This window comes from Bos indicus, chromosome 28 (genome assembly GCF_029378745.1).
Source record: "Bos indicus isolate NIAB-ARS_2022 breed Sahiwal x Tharparkar chromosome 28, NIAB-ARS_B.indTharparkar_mat_pri_1.0, whole genome shotgun sequence".
In the NCBI taxonomy this organism is placed as follows: domain Eukaryota; kingdom Metazoa; phylum Chordata; class Mammalia; order Artiodactyla; family Bovidae; genus Bos; species Bos indicus.
In genome coordinates, this window is record NC_091787.1 from 2,828,172 (window position 1) to 2,839,460 (window position 11,289).

Sequence of the window (11,289 nt, forward strand, 5' to 3'; positions counted from 1 at the left end):
GTGAGAAGAGGAAGAGAAGGCGAGTAATTATGGTTGTTATCAAGCTCCCCACCTCTGGGGAGGCCCCACTGCATGATCCCCCCACTGTAGGACGCCCCCACGGAGCAATAGGAATCAGTCTGCCAGGGAGCCTGGGAGCCAGCGCAGAGGCAATTGTGGCCCTGCCTGAGTCTGCTCCTGGAGATGCTGAGCCTCACACTGCAGCCTGACCCAAGGAGGTCAAACAGTTTGCAGCAGCAGCAGAAGTCTCCAGGGAGACAGATGCTCACATTTGGAAGTGTAAGGAGGCCAGGCCAAGGGGCTCTAGCAGCCAGGGTTCCCTGGACTGAGAGACACCCTCCTGCTGTTCTTATAAGACCATGTATAGCTGAGCCATCATGTGGACTTCAGAAGGTCAAGGGTACCTGTAATTATTCTGTAACCCTTGTCTTACTTCTATGATGGATCATACAGACTGAATCACTCGACATGTGTATAACCCCCTGCCTTCCACGCCTTCTGTCTCTAGAAAATCTGAAACCTACGTTTCCCAGACACCTGTGCAGATAGGGTTCTTTAGGTGACCTCAGCTTCTCTGGACAGATGCCTGCCCGAGACCTCAAATGTAGAAGCGAGCAACACAGGGTGGTGGAGGGATGGAGCTCCTGGCTGGCAGGGAACAGAAGGGTCTGGTTCTCCCACAGCAGCAGCCCCAGTGTCTGGGGCTGAGTACGATATGACAACAGTATCCACTGGAGTTAGGTGATTATCTCAGCTGTGCTGTCCTGGGCTGTGGGGCCTCCTCTCTCAGTTCCCTGCTAGTCCTGGAATCTCAGCCTTAACGCTTATAAATAAGCCCCTTTTTTGCTCAAATCATAAAAAGCAGATTCTGTTGACTGTAACTAATAACTGTGATAGACACAAATTCAGATTCCAAAATCACCTCTATTGTTTTCCTTGTGCAGAAGAAATACAGAAAATTTAAGAAAAACAAGTAAAAGTCATCTGTAATCCCATCAGCTGGAGGTAATCGCTGTTAATATTTTTGTGTGTTTTCCATTGTTTCTATAGTCAAAATGATACAACTGGTATTTTTCTTTGCCATTTTTGCTGACTTAATGAGGATCATAAATGTGTGACTCTGTCCACGCAGCTTCAGCTCCCTAGACCAAATCAGGTTCTATTCACTTATTTAAACCACCATATTGATGTCCAAGGCTTCCCTGGTGGGTCAGCGATAAAGAATCCACATGCCAATGCATGAGATGTGAGTTTGAGCCCTGGGTCAGGAGGATCCCTTAGAGAAGGAAATGGCAACCCATTTCAGTATTCTTGCCTGGGAAACCTCATGGACAAGAGCCTGGCAAGCTATAGTCCATGGGGTCACAAAGAGTTGGACATGACTTAGTGACTAAACAACAGCATTGATGTACAACTGACACAGAAAAAGCTGCACGTGTTCGATGTATACACTCTGATGACTCTGAAGATGATTCTACAACTGTGAAACCATCATCAGTCTATGCCATAAATATATCCATTATGCCCAAGTTCCCTCCCCTTCTTTATTTGTGGTAAGAATACTTAACAGGAGACCTATCCTCCTAGCCAAGTTCCGAGTATATAATATGGCTTTGTTAACTACAGGCACGGTGCCACGTGAATTTCTAGAACTTACTCACCTTGAACACCTGACACTCTATACCCTTTGCCCATCAGCTCTCTATCCCCTCCTTCCCAGCCCCTGGCAACCACCCTTCTACTCTCTCCTAAGTGCCTGACTACTCCTTGTGTAAGTGATACTACATAGTATTTGTCCTGTGTCTGGTTTACTTCACTTGGCATAATGTCCTCCGGGTTCATCCATGTTATTGAAAACTGCAGGATTTCCTTCTTTTTTTAAAGTCTGAATTATATCCCATTGGTGTACATACCACAGTTTCTTTAGCCAGTCTTCAGGCAATGCACATTCAGGTTGCTTCCAGGTTTTGGCTATTTGAACAATGCTGCAGTGAACAGGGAATGCAGGTACCACTTTGATTTCAATTCCTTTGTGTATATACTTGGAAGTGGGATTGCTAGAGCATATGGTAGCTCTTATTTCTAATTTTGGGTCTGGCCTTGGTATCAGAGTAATGCTGGCATCATAAAGTGAGTTTGGAAGTGTTCTTTCTTCCACTTTTGGAAGAGTTCAAGAAGAATTGGTATTAATTCTACTTTAAAGTTTGGTAGAATTGCCTGTGAAGACCTGGCCCTGAGCTTTTCTTTGTTGAGAGGTGTTTGGTTCCTGATTTAATCTTCTTATTTATTATTGGTCTGTTCAAGCTTTCAATTGCATGTTTCTAGGATTTATCCATTTCTTCTCAGTTATTGATATATAATTGTTCATAATAATTTCTAATGATTTTTAAAATTTATGTGGCATTTTGTAAGGTCTTCTTTATCATTTATGATTTTATTTGAGTCTTCTTTATTCCTTAAACTTGTTAAGGGTTTGTCAATTTTATCTTTTCAAAAACCACCTTTTAATCTATTTTTTTCTATTGTTTTCTGTTTCCCAATTCTATTTATTATGGTGTCACCTTTTTTCTTTCACTTGCAGCCTGATTTGTTCTTTTTCTAAGTCTGTGAGGTATAAATTTAGATTGTTTGAGATTTTTCTTTTGTGATGTAGGTATTTATTGGTGTCACTTGGTACTTTCCATTTGTCTCAAAATATTTTCTAATTTAAGTTTCTCTTTGATCCAATGTTATTATGCAAGAGAATGTTGTCTAATTTCCATGTAATTATGCATTTCCCCATTTTCCTCTGTTACAGATTTCTAATTTCATTCCACCGTGGTTAGAAAAGACATTTGGGATGATATCAATCTCCTTAAATTTGTTAAAGCCTGTTTTGTGATATATAATATGATTTATCCAGGAGAATCCATGTTACCTTGAGAAGAATGTACATTCTGCTGTTGCTGGATGTTTGATAAATATCTGTTTGGTCCACTGCTTCATAGGGATGCTCAACTCTGCTGTTTCCTTATTGATTTTTGTCTGAATGTCCCATCCATTTTTTTAATTTATTTTTTTACTTTACAATATTGTATTGGTTTTGTCATACATTGACATGAATCTGCTATGGGGGTACATGTGTTCCCTTTCCAGAACCCTCCTCCTACCTCCCTCCCCTTCCCATCCTTCTGGGTCATCCCGGTGCACCAGCCCCAAGCACCCTGTATCATTTACTTCTCCCTTGAGATTTGAAGATATTTGCTTTATATATTTAGGAGCTTGGATGTTGGACACACATTTTTATTTACTTATTTTTATAACCTTTTAGAAAACTGAAGTTCAGTTATTTACAATGTTGTGTTAGAGTCAGGTTCACAGCAAAGTGATATGTGTGTGTGTGATTTTTCAGATTCTTTTCCATTATTGGTTATTATAAGATATTCAATATAGTTCCCTGTGCTATTCAGTAGGTCCATGTTGTCTACCTACTGTATAAACAGTACCGTGTATATGTTAACCCCAAATTTCTTGTCTGTATTAAATGTTTTAATGTAACTTTGTATTTTTAGTTGTTACAAAGTGTTGGCTATATTCTGAGTATTGTGCAGTACATCCCTGAGCCAATATCTCAGCCAGTATTTTGCTCCTCCCACTCGCCTCCCTCTATACTGCCCCTCCCCCACCCTGGCAATCACTAGTTTGTTCTCTGTATTTGTTAGTCTGCTTCTTTTTTTGTTGTATTCACTAGTTTGTTGTATGTTTTAAGGTTCCACATATAAGTGATTTCATACAGTATTTGTCTTTCTCTGTCTGACTTATTTCATTTACCATAAGAAGTTCATTCATGATACATTCTTTTGATAGTTGAGTAGTATTCCATTATATATTTACCACACTGTCTTTATACATTCAAATGTTGATGGATACTTAGGTTGCTTCCATGTCTTGACAATTTTAAATAACGCTGCTGTGAATATTGGAGTGCATGTATCTTTTTGAAGTTGCGTTTTTGCTTTTTTCAGACATCTGCACAGGAGCAGAATGGGTGATAGATAATTGTGCTATCCTCTTGTCAAATAAACCCTTTTGTCTCATGGAGCTATTTTTTATTCAGAGTCTATTTTGTCTTATATAAGTAGCCACCCCTGTGTTCTTTTGGTTAACATGTTTATGCAATGTCTTTTTCTATCCCTTTACTTTCACTCTTTGAGTGTTTTTAAAGCGTAGCCTCTTGTACACAGCATAAGTTGTAGATTATCGTTTTATCCATTCACTCAATGTCATTTGATTAGTGACTTTAATCCTTTTAAATTTAAAGTAATTATTGATTATTATAGTTGTAGTTATTCTCAATACTTTCATCTTTTAACTTTTTAAATAGGGTTAAAGGTGATTTGTGCACCACCATGACAGTATTGCATTGTTCCTTATTTGCCTATATATTTACCGGTAAAATTTATACTTGGCTATGTTTCTGTGTGGTTGTTTAGTGTCCTTAGTTTTTAATTTGACAAACTCCCTTTAGCAATTCTTCTAAGGCAGGTCTAGTGATAACAAACTTACTCAATATTTGTCTAGGAAAGTCTTTCTGTCTTTCAGTTTTAAAGGGCAGTTTTGCCATGCATAGTATTCTTGGTTGGTGAATTCTGTCTTTCAGTATTTTGAAAAGATCATCTTACTTCTCCAGGATTTCAAGGTTTCTGCTAAAAATTCTGCTAATAATCTTAATGGAGTTTCATTTTATGTGATATCATTTTTCTTTTGCTGTTTTCAAAATTCTCTAACTTTTGACAATTTAATTTTAATGTGTCTTAGGGTATACCTTTTTTAGGGTCAACCTGTTTGAAGTCTTTTGGGCTTTATGAATCTACATGTCCTTTTCCTTCCCTAGATTGGGGAAAAAATATTAGCTGTTATTTCTTTAAATAAGCTTTCTTTCCCTTTCTATATTCCTAGAACTCCATTATGTTTTATTGTTTTTCTTGACTGTGTCCTATGAGACCTGTAAGCCTTATTCACTCTTTCTTATTCTTATTTACCTTTGCACCTCTGAGACTGTGTGTGTGTGTGTATGCTCAGTCAGTCAGTCATGTCTGACTCTACCACTCTGTGGACTGTAGCCCTCTAGTATCCTCTGTCCATAGAGCTTTCCAGGTAAGAATACTGGAGTGAGTTGCCATTTCCTACTCCAGAGGATCTTCCTGACCAAGCGATCCAGCATGCATCTCCTGCATTGGCAGGCAGATACTTTACCACTGAGCCACCAAGGAAGCCCCACTCCTCTGAGTAGAGCATTTCAAGTGACCTGATTTCAAGTTCATTGATTCTTTCTTCTGACTGATGAAGTCTGCTGTTGAAGCTCTCCATTGAATTTTTCATTGCAGTCATTATATGCTTTGCTCCAGAATTTACGCTTTGACTCTTTCAGGGGCTTTCTTGAGAAACCCTAAAAAAAACTTATCATGATCATGTATTGTTTTTTCTGGTATTGTCTAGTTGTCTGTCTGCATTCTCTTATGGCTTAATGAGCATCTTTAAGATGGTTATTTTCCCTTCCTTGTCCAGCAATTCATAGATTCCCATTTCTTTGGGGTCAGTTACTGGATTTGTTTGTTCCTTTAGTGATGACATGTTTCCCTAATTTTTTGTCCTCAGTTTATCTTGTGTTGATGTCTGTACACTTAAAGAAGTAGTCAACCCTTATAGTCCATATGCACTGGCTTGGGAATGGAAACACCTTCACCCAGCTAGAGATCCTGGGAATCTATCAAACTTTTGTGTAGATGTGCCCATTGTACTCCTCTCATTCCTCCTTCAGAGGCTAGACTTAAGACTGTCTTCCTTTGCCTGATCCCATAGAGAAGTGTAAGGAGCTGAGAGCTGCCTATTCTTTTTCTCTAGGGTGTGCCCTGCTGGGCCAGGGCATGGAGTGCAAGCACCAATTTATCCCTCCATGTTGAAAGGCATGTCTTAGAATTGTGTGCCATTTCCCTTTCCCACAGAGCCATGCTGAACGCCAGGACTCACCCACCCTTTTTCCATAGGGCAGTACACTGAGTTGCCAGAATAATGAACTCAATCCCACTCTGTCCTTCCCTCCTGAAGGAGCAGTCTCCAACTTGTGCACCTTCCCCCAGTCCTGCAGAGTCAAGCTAGTTGCTGAGGTCTTCAGTGGTTGCTAAGGTTCATGTTCCATCTGTGGGAGTGTGTTGGGCACCATCTTTAGGGAATTGTGGCTTTGGGGGTATATGTTGGTGGTTATGAACCTCCACCCTTGTCTTCATTCTTTGCTGCTTCCAGACAATCCAGCCATGCTGATTACTTCAGTGTTCTGGGTGCAGCAAAATAAGCAGAGCTTTTACACATTGCCCCAAAAGGATGGAGAGTCAGACTGTCACCTGTTCTCTCTTTTTTCTTCAGGGAGACATCATGGGCTGGGGCCCCAGATCTCTCTTGGGTCTGAGTTTCGTCAGCCTAGAGCAGCGGTGATGCAAGCAAAGTGACACTGCTCTTTCTCCCCTTTCAGCGTGGCTGAACCCCTCAACTGGCCTCCAGAGTTCTCACACAGGTATTTTTGTCTGTAGGTGGTTTTCACATTAGTGTTTCTATGAGGCAGTGCTGGCTAGAACTTCCTATTCTGTCATTTTATGGATAACACTCTGTCTCCTGATGCACTCTTGTAACACTTTGCCCTCAGAACTAAACCCGACTTCACTCACACCCCAGGAGGCTGAGTGGCCTGGCCCCACTCACTTCTCCACCCTCCTCAACTTAGAGCTTCCACTGGCCTATCCTGCTCCAGCCACATATCTTGCATCACTTTCCCTTCACAGCCAAGCTCCTTAACCCCAGAGTCTTGTGAATTCCTGTTTCTTTTGCCTAGAATATCTTTTCCTAGTTGTTCATTTTGCTGGTTCCTTCTCAACTTTTGGATTTCATTTTCAATTCTAGCTTTCCATTCCTGGCTTTTCCTGTTACCTATGTAAGTAACCTGCTACAACCCACTCATGTTTCCCTACCACATTACCCTGTCTTCATTTTGTGCACATCACAATCAAAAATGTCCTGTTTGTCCACTTGCTTATTGCCTGTCTAGCCTTGTAGAATGTCAGCTTCAAGAGGGCAGACACTGTGTCTGTCTTCTTTATCACTGTATTCCCTGCCCAGTCTCTGTAGATTTCTTTTAAAACAATACTTCAAACAATAACAGAACAGTTAATGTATAAGATGCCATACCTAACTTCATTCTTCCCTGTTTGTAGACAGGCAATATCTTCTGATTATACATAATACTGCAATGAACATCTCTGTGCATACCATGCTTTATCCCAGCCTCTATTGATTTTGTTCTCTGATGTCTCAGAAGTAGAAATATTGGCTCCATGATGAAGCATGAGTATGTTTAAGCCTCCTCCATAAACAAGCCCACATTGCACTGCAGAAAGTCTGAGTGAAGACCTGACATAAGTCCCACCATACATGAATGTGAGGGCTATGAGAAAACACATTCATCTTTAGATGAGCAATGCACATGAATCATCTGAGGATCTGATTAAAAGTCAGATTCTGAATCAGGAAATCTGGAGTGGGGCCCATGAGGCTGCATTTCCATCTAACAAGATCCACAAAGGATTCCCTCAGGGGTTCTCATCCATCCTGCTCTTTCCTGTCAATGTCTGGGCTCTAGACTGACACAGCCCCTGGGCTCCTGTGCCTCTGCCTAAAACTTATCTTCCCAGGTCAACAGCCTTGGTAGGACAGCCTGAGATTGTTTTCATTCTGTCTTCTTAAGGTCCTGTCTCCATTTGGCTCTCAACTCCAGGCTCCATGACCCTTGATGTATGTGGTACTTAGGGTTCTGATTGGGTTTTGCATTACATGTGGGAAGAACTTATCCCTTTAGATTCTAGGATGCTCCACTACCCTGGGTGGAGTAGTGGACATCTGCGACTACTTTTCCTGCCTGTCTTCTGTCTCCTCATCATCTCCTCCAGTAGTACCTCTTTTTCCTGTGCAGACCCCACCACCACACCACCATCTTTCCCTAGTCCATGTGGTTTGAAAAAAGTTTACACTCTATAACACAAGAATCAAAAGCTGAGCATATGACCTAGACCAGGAAATGAACAGATGTCATCTTCTTTGTTTTCAGTAATCTGCTCAAGGGTGGACATGTGACCTGGTTCCAGGAAATCTGTGCCAAGACTTGGAGCTATTGTGAATGGAGAAGTTTTCTCCCCTCTAGGGGGCTGCCACAGCCACTATATCAGCTAACTGACCAGAAAGTGAGGCCAACATGGAAACCAGAGATAATGTAACTCCTAATGTCATCACTTGAGGCCCAAGGTTAAGCTGAACATGAAGCTGACTTGATTTTGATGGGGGTGGGCCATAGTTGACTTAGGACCAAAGCCATCAAAGCAGGGCACCAGCTTGGACACTGAGGCTTGCGTGTGTCAGCATGTTCAGCACTAACTCAGGAGGGTGCAGAAAGAGAAACCTTAAGAGCGTGCCTGTCGCACCCACATGTGCCCGTGAGCACATGGGCATACATGGTCCAGCCCAGAATAGTAAGGAACATGGTGGAGATGGGTGAGTGGGTGGGTGGGGCGGTCCAGCCAACATAAAAAAGGGCTGCTCCTGTCAAATGGGAGGTTTTCCCTCATTACTGGCATCTTTGCCTGATATGCAATGAGCTCTGAAGCAAAAATAAGAGACACATTGGACAGGTAATAAGTAGCTTAATGTGACTGTGAGTCAAAACTGTATTTAAATAAGGTGCAGTGTTTAAACAACCTCACATCTTTCATCTCTTCCTGGAAAGCAAATCCTCAGCGCTGTCATGGTCCTTTTCTTATAAGTGTACAAGGTCTTAACGCACCATCACATGGCACATGGTAATCCAGAGAGGTGACCTGGTCAAGGTCACACAGTCTACTAGGGAAGAGCAGACATGCAGGCAAAGATGTTCTTACTACAATCCTGGGTTTACTTCATCACCAGAGGCGGGTTTTCTGGGAAGTTATGAAGGCTGAAACCATTTGCTCAGACTCTTCTTAGATCCCACACATTATTCTGGATTCTTTTCCTTAAAAATGCACCATCCCAAACTATGTAAGTTTTATGCTTTAGGTCCCACAAGGTGTCACTCAGCCTCAACCCCCTACTGACCCAAAGCTGTTTCCCACTTCCTTCCCCATCACCCTCAATCACCCCAAACTCAAGGGGGTTGTCACAAACTTGAAACAGGCTCTGAAAGGCCTCCACTTCTAGTTTACCACTGCTTGTCCCCACATGAAGTTTGTACCCTATTTTTGATAATTTAGACACTTGTTATCCAAACAACATCTACAGAAACCCATTCTGCAAGATGCTTACATGCCTCTTTAAAAATCTTCTGCTTCATCATAAAAATAAAACCAAATCATCCTGCTTCTCCCTGGGCCAGTGCTCAGGGATTCCACCCGGCAGAAGGGGAAAAGCCTGTGAGAAGCTCCCTAGCCATCCATCTGGTGACCCATAAGAATAACCTCCACCTTCTGGTCAGGCAGGGCCAGTTAGTTGAGTGGACTGTGTTTTGTAGGTAAAATAATTCTATGTCATCACATGTGTTTCTGTCTATTAGTATCTGATGCTTCACAGGAAGCATCTGCAAAGCTCAGCTCAGTGCCTGGTCCTGGGTAGGTGTTGAGAAAGTTCAGCAGGGAGCTGCCTGCCCAGGGCTGGATGAGCTCCAGGCTCCCAGACAGACAAGGCACAAGTGGAGGCAAGTGTCCCAGGTCAGGGGGCCAGTGAGAGAGGCTTCTGGGAGGACACCTGAGGGCAACCACCTCCTGGAGGAGAGCACAAAACATGTCTTCACTCCTCCAAGCCTGGGGAGGGATGCAGGCCCAACCCCATGTTAGCTCACATGCAAGATGCTTTTTATAGAGGCCATATCTGTGGATTGGACAAATACATGTTCAAGTCACATTTTGCACACAAAAAAGTAAAAAAATTTAAAAATTTTTTGTTGATATCTTTCTCCTGTTCCCCAGCTGAGTCCCCCAGGAACAGCAGAGATCCTCTGGCTTGCTGACCACTGGCGGGCAGGGCTGGGTCTGGGGCACTGGCAGCAGGGCCCTGCACGTCTCAGGTCTTCTGGCTGCAGGGCAGAGAGGGGGATCCCTGGTCATAGGAGTTCTTTATGTTTTCTATTAATAGTTATTGACTTTTTTAGATATATAATTCAGCAGATACCTTATTTGATTCCACAGGGTTGTTTTTTTTTTCACTCTATTGTGTGCTTTGATGCTCAGAAGTTTTGCTTTTGATAGAGTCCATGCTACCTATTTTTACTTCCGTTGCTTGTGCTTATGTTTTCATATCCACGAAGTCCTCACCAAATGCAATGTCATTAAGATTTCCTGCTATGTTTTTTTCTAGGACTTTAACAGTGCTGTGTCTCACATGTAAATCTTTGATGGATCAAACATTTTGACTTATTTTTGCCTATGGTGTATATCTTTATCATAGAATACTATGCAAAATGAAAACTGGCTACAGCCACTTTGAAAAATAGGTATAATTCTAACAAGTGTAATGAAAGAAGACAGACTTAAGGAGGGCATAGTGTATAATTCCACTTAAATCGATCTCAAAAAAATGAAGATTAATTCGGTAGTTAGAAAGCCAGCCTCCTTTGGGGAGGAGAGGACTGTAACCTGGGGGATGCTCCCGGTTGCCCATCTCCCATCTCTTCCAAGCTCTGAAGACCCACCCACGGAACAGAGGTGCTACCAGGGATCTTTTCCCAACTGGACTCCAGACGTGCTGCGACATGGGACTTTCCAGCACTGTTTGAGTCTGGATGTTGGTCAGAACCCAGTTTGGTGATGTATCCTCTGCTTTTTCTCTTTTTCTTTTCTTTTAATATTAGTATATAAAAAGTAAGCTAAATAATTCTCTAATAAATGTTGGTATTATTTATTTAATTACAACAAGTGGCTTATTTTATTAACAAATCCTTTGAATCTGAGACAAAAGTGAAAACTTTTGGCAAAATGGTTGGTCATCAGCTGATTTTTCAGAGCTCTGCAGGCCAGAAGGGAATGGCATAATATATTTAAAGCAATGAAAAGGAAAAACCTATGACCAAGATTACTCTACCCAGCAAGAATCTCATTCAAGTTTGACAGAGAAATCAAAATCTTTACAGAAAACAAAAGCTAAGAGAATTCAGCCCCACCAAACAAGTTTTACCACAAATGCTAAGGGAACTTCTCTAGGCAGGAAACACAAGAGAAGGAAAAGCCCCACAAAACCACA

General features: G+C 41.8%; 1 long non-coding RNA gene across 1 annotated transcript; it reads left to right on the forward strand.

Moving 5' to 3' along the window:
- Window positions 1–937: 937 nt before the first annotated feature.
- On the forward strand, window positions 938–8,548 carry LOC139180428 (uncharacterized). The gene is made up of 3 exons (XR_011564684.1): window positions 938–1,005; window positions 6,403–6,550; window positions 8,135–8,548. It is a non-coding gene; the product is annotated as an uncharacterized lncRNA (long non-coding RNA).
- The last annotated feature ends 2,741 nt before the right edge of the window (window positions 8,549–11,289 follow it).